This window comes from Ochlerotatus camptorhynchus, unplaced genomic scaffold, assembly GCF_037179485.1.
Source record: "Ochlerotatus camptorhynchus isolate MF236.1 unplaced genomic scaffold, CSIRO-AGI_Acam_v1.1 ptg000045l, whole genome shotgun sequence".
NCBI classification, from domain to species: domain Eukaryota; kingdom Metazoa; phylum Arthropoda; class Insecta; order Diptera; family Culicidae; genus Ochlerotatus; species Ochlerotatus camptorhynchus.
Window position 1 is genome coordinate 4617496 of NW_027040536.1, and position 6000 is coordinate 4623495.

Genomic DNA, 6000 nt, shown 5'->3' on the forward strand with positions numbered 1-6000 from the left:
ATGTACACAAATGCGTTTCGTTAGCGTCGGAATTAAAAGTTCGGTGGTCAAGGTTGCCATCATTGACGATTAACTCTTATTATAAAACAACGAAGTAGGCTTTGATACAATAAAGCACACTAGATTTCAATATCTGAACAGAAGTTTAACCGTGCTGGCTCGGTATTACATTTATTAATTATCATATCTGGCATCGACAGTCATCGAACCTGCTATACAAGGGAATCACCACCACTCACTAACGGAACGGATTGCCGAGCCTTTAATGGAAGCTGGTCACATTAAAAATTCATTGACCCACAGCAGTTGGATCGTTGTCTGTATCACCATTCTGTCCGGTCGGCATCGTCATCATTTCATTCTCCAGAACTGCGTGAGATTCTGATCACGCAAATTTGTTCCAATCGAAAGATCGCATCAGTTAGCCATAAATTTGGCAAGCCAGCCAACCGACCACGGTTGTCCACCTCCGTAGAAATTCCGTTGCGGCAGACATTCTTAAATGCTAGAGAGTTGCTTCAACAAGCTAATTCCGTCTTAAGCAGTCCTAATCCCTTTGGAATACGGTGGCTGGGCTGGCGGCTTCTAGCCATGTGATTATTTCATTAGATGGCAGAACATGAATCTTCCCACTACCAGCTTCTGGTTCGTCTATCTGGTCGAATGGAATGGAACACGGCAAGCCGATGACCGAACTGGAAGAGTGTGGGCCGATTCTAAAGTAAAATTGGTCCCAATTTAAAGAAACGCACTGCCCGGGCACGAGATGGCAGAAATTAATTCACAAGAAAAGAGGAACTGGCAATTAAATTATTTCCAGCCTTTTGCTTCGAGACAATGAAATTAAGCGTCGGGGATTATTCATGCTTGAACAGTGTACCGAGCGATTACTTAAAGTGGTGCCAATTGGCCACGTCCGTTTTGATGCGTCGAAATTGAAGAGGTTTCTGCGGGTCGATTTTTTCGCACTAGAATTCAATTCAGTTTGCAGATGTATGTAATTGATCAACTTGTTCAGATTGTTCAGTTTACAGAATATCGTTGTAATGTACAGGCGATCTGACAAAATTGCTACTTTTAAACCTACTTACGGGGAAGGATTTTCATATGTTGAAGGAGTAAACAAATACGCGACAAGTATAATGTCAATGAGAAATCAAACTTTTGATCTACCTTTTAAGACACGTATGGTATAGAGAAAATATCTATAGGTTCGATATTATTATCACGTCGAAGTTCAAAAATTTGTGTAGTGGTAAGCGTGATTACCTCTCACCCCTTAGAGATGAACTAGCCTAAGGCTAAAAATCTCTTTAATAAAGAAAAAAAAAACCTCTCACCCCAGCACCCCTGAGGCATAACATCTCTGATCACGCCTTCCTCCGGAAGGGAAGTAAAGCTGTTGGTGCCCGGTTTATGAGTTGATGGGTCGATAGGTAGGGTCCAGGTGTGGAAGCTGCCTCCCTGGCGTCGGTGGCATTGGTGCTCAGCACGAAAAACAAGATCGACGGAAAACAAATCAAGGTAAAAAAAATGAATATGATAAATGTTAACTCTTGTTATCATTTTTTATCTTGAATTGGGTTCTTTAAGTTTGAAAAATACATATATCGGTTACTATACATTCGATCCCGAGCTGTTCTATAGACCCGATTCTCTAAAGTGAGCTGATGACCCACGGTTCATTTTTTAAGAACAGCAGCTCATCAGTTCACTGATATCACAAGTCTAAGTAATTCAATCCATCACTCATAGCGGAACTTTTCAAAAAAGGATTCATTACTCCACTCACGCATTGAACAATCACCGCGTAAACCAAGACGCGCGCGTAATACAACATGTGCCTACTGATCGACAGCACCAACGGTAAAAGCAAACTTCCAAGCGGCTGTTTGAGAGAGAAAAAGAGAAATATGTAGGGTAAATGACCCAATAGTGGAGGAGCTAAGCACAACAAAGTCATATATTTTGTTTTTTTGACAAAATGAAATGAATATTGTTGATGTTTTCTATCATTTTCTATTCAAATGGATACTCTTTTATCATTTTTCAACATAAAAAATGATTATTGCAAGATTTTGGGGATGTAATTGTCAATAAAATATTGGATGTTTTTGTTCCTATAGTTGCGATAGTGTGCCTATAGTTGCGCATGGGTGTTCCTATAGTTGCGGTAAATAATAAAGTGTTAAAATTATGGTACTTTCTGATATTGATCAAAAAGTTTAATTCCGTGTTAATGCTAGCACAGGATAAGAATCGTTATCTTAAACAATGTCTTAAAGGGGCTGTTTAAATATTACGTAATACTCTAAGGGAGGGGGAGGAGGTCTGCCAAAATGTTACGGTCCATACACAAATTTAAGGCTTCCCATACACAATTTGTTACGAAGAGGGGGGTCAACAATTTACAATTTAGCGTTATATAATATTTGAAGGAACCCTTTGTAAATCGTTGGAACATTGCACTAAACTGGACTAAACGAATTAAGATATAGTTATCGGTATATAATTTCAGAGCTGTGGTCCAGAGCTCGTTGTTGGAAGTTGGTTCTGGTTTTCTTACGAGTAAACATAGGAATGATAATTTTCAAAAAATGCATTAGGCTAGCTGATATAAGGAGGGGGAGGGTGGGAGTGGTGGTGTAGGTAGTGTTGTGCAAAACCCCAGTTCGAACCAGATTTGAATAGTAAAATGTTAAATAAACGGAAAAAGATTTTTAATTGATATCCATTAAAAAGTGTATTTTAGCCATTTTGTGGAATATTACGGAAATTACAGTATGAAGCAATTCATGTTGCTTGTTTACAAATTAGTAAGATTCAAGTGCTTGAACAAATTTACTTTTTCAGGTTTCGCACGTTTTGTCGCTGCTGCTACTTCTCGATTTTCTTTTCGCAGATTTTCACGCTCCTGCTTCCTGATTGCCGCTTCCTGACGTTTTCGTTCGCGCATTACTGCTTTCAGTTTTTCAGCTTCAAGTTTTTCCTGGGCACGTTTCTCAGCTTTTTCGTTCTTCAGCTCACGTGTGGCTGCTTTCAGTTTATCATTTTCTTTCTTCCTTTCAGCACGCCTCTCAGCTTTCTCCTTCTTCTCTTGGATTACGTCCATATTCTCTTCCTCGATTCGACGCATCTCCTCCAAGCGTTCACCAGCCGTAAGCACAGGGTAGAATTTGCGCTTATAATTGCGATGGGCACGATTTCTTTTCGGAGTTTCAGGACAGTTGAGGTAACCTGAGATGCTCATCTTCCTTTTTACCCTTATCGTTAGTTATGTCCATCAATACATGTTTTTCTTGTTCATTCATGTATGTACCGACGACGTGTGGTGACTCCTCTGAGTATCCTGAAGTATGGTTGGACGTGTCATCCAGATAGCACAGCTCACCAACAGTTTGCAAAGATGTTTCTTGTCGCTGTTCAAAAGATAATTCTACAGCCACCACCACCATCTCAGCTGGAAATAAAAGCTCATAATGTACCTGTTTCGAATAATGCATTTGTTTTAAATTTACCTGTTGTAACATTTTTAAAGTCTACAAGGTGTGTAGTGCTATCAGAGTTATCGGTACATAATTCCAGAGTTGTGGTCCAGAGCTCGTTGTTGGAAGTTGGTTCTGGTTCGAATGGGAAAGAATCGTTTTGTTGAACCTCAAATGATTTATCAAGAGGATTTTGAAGACCAACTGTAAATAGTAAACAAAAATATATCACAATTAGATTTTAATAAAGATATATCAAACAGTACCTGGCTGATCTTGGATTTGCTCCTGCGTGGAAGTAGATTGGTTAACATCAGCGTACTCGAAAAGGTGATTTGAGGACTTAGCTTCCGATAAGGTGAATGATAGAGAGGAGTGATACGGTTTAATGAGTTTCTCGTAAAGGTTTCTGATAACAACCTCGTCATCACTCAGTTCTTCGCAGCTCGTTATCTTATTCAGACGTTTTTCTCCAATGTCCTCCAAGGCGAGCTCAATGGTCTTGAATGGAATGACGTATGAGTCCATAATATACGAAGAAAGTGTGCTGTTATTCTCGACAATTTGTAATTCTTCGTGCTCGGGGGATGTTACATTAGGAGGGTTCAGCTCCTGAGATACATTCGGATTAGGTGCAGGCGTAGTGGACTTTGCAATGCACTTGTGGTAGTCAATGCTGTCGGGATCAAACGGCTGTAGTCCACAAGCTTTGAATCCATTTATAATGCTGTTTGCCACGATTCCACGCTTCATAGCCTCCTGGAGAACCACCGCAAAGTGGTTTAATGTGAACATTTCTCCGTTGTTCCTGTCCTGCCACTCGGAAACTGCTGCCTTCCAAGCGTTTTTTAATGGTTTGAAAATTGCCACATCAGCAGGTTGTGTAATTCTTACGGTATTAGGATATAATACTATAAGTATTATTCCTAAATCAAGACACAAATCAGCCACATCTGCTGCCATGTGTGACGAATGTCCGTCAACAAAATATATAACCGGAAAAGTTACTCCTTTCTTCAAAAGAAAAGGATAAAAAACCTTCCGAACGTACAATTCAAAATTGGAGGCATCCATCCATCCCTTAGCACTTTTTCCAATGCCCCAGTTCGGTGGAAAAGTCCGCAACAAGTCTGCACGAATTCTTTGCATTGGCAAGATGATATTAGGTGGCACAATAGAGCCGTCCGCACCAAAACTGAACATCACGGTTATGTTCGTGTGACTACTGGCGTGTTCGACTTCGTAAACATTGTGGCTCCCACGAGCAGCCAGCACTGCTTTGGTTTTGGGGTGCAGGAAGAAAGAAGTCTCGTCACCGTTGTAAACCCTCGATCCATCCTGAAGGATTTCCAAAAGACCTCGTTCTTCCAGATATGACGTCACTTGAGCAAACCAGCCACGAATGTCGGACTCGGAAACCTTAGCGCTAGCTGCGGAAACTGCTTCTGGTGTTCGCAACGTGACGGTTTTGTGTCTCTTGAGGAAACTGTTGAACCATTTACGACCTTAAATTGCAATTACATACTTGTTAAACTGGAACAACATCACGAATACAACACAACTTACCGGGAGCATTATTCCGAAAGGGATTTGGCCGCGAGGTAGAATCAAAGAAGGATTTGATTTTCAAATACAATGTCTTTTTCACGACAGGAAAACCTTTTCGTTGCATGTCTTTAATCCAGTCCACAAGCTTTGCCTCCTCCTCTTCCGACAGCACTGTTTGAGGGCCTTTTCGTGTCTTCTTGCTCCATTTATCACTGAGCCGGAACCGGATGGTGAATTCAGGAATGCCAAAAGATAGCGAGAGCCGTAAATAGTTTCTTTCCCGTTTTTAATGCTGAGAATGCATTGCCTCACAGCGTTCTCGTCGTACTTCCGACGCTTCCGGATCGTTTTTTTCTTTTCCGGTTCACGCTTCTCATCAGATGCCATTCTGAAAAGATATAGATATTTCAGTACCTATACACAATAATTACAATAAAATCACTCACTTTCACAACTTAGATAACTCAGAACTGCAAAAATATAATAATTAATACGCACCGCAAACGAATGGAAGGTAAACAAACGCTGAAGAAGTGACGAGCAACTTTGACACTTCTTCAACGTTGCACTGCAATATCATGAAGAACAGGTACGGCAATGCTAATCAATCGTCTCCTTCATTCTCCCGCTGTTCTTACGTAAGGATGAGTGTGACGTCAAACTCGTCGTTACGTTAGAACAGTGGGAGCAAGAAAGTGATGAAACATTTGGATGTTGAGACCTGTTTTCTATTACATTGCAGCCGGAGGCGCAGAAAATAACACAACTACAGGAACGCAGAGTATTTGGTGTTCCAATAGTGGAGGCATACATTTTTAGATAATATTATCAATAATGTGCATATTTCACGGTTTTATTTAATTCCTACGATAGTTTATCATGTGAATGGCCATAGTTCTTGCAAATATGTGGAATAGTTTTATAATAATGGCTTAAAATGTTGTGAGAAAATGTAGCGAATACATTA

At 40.4% G+C, this 6000-nt stretch overlaps 1 pseudogene; it reads right to left on the reverse strand.

Annotated features, from left to right (window-relative positions):
* LOC135714591 (uncharacterized) overlaps nt 1-5420 on the reverse strand; it is a 54915-nt pseudogene extending 49495 nt beyond the window's left edge.
* Between the last annotated feature and the right edge of the window lie 580 nt (nt 5421-6000).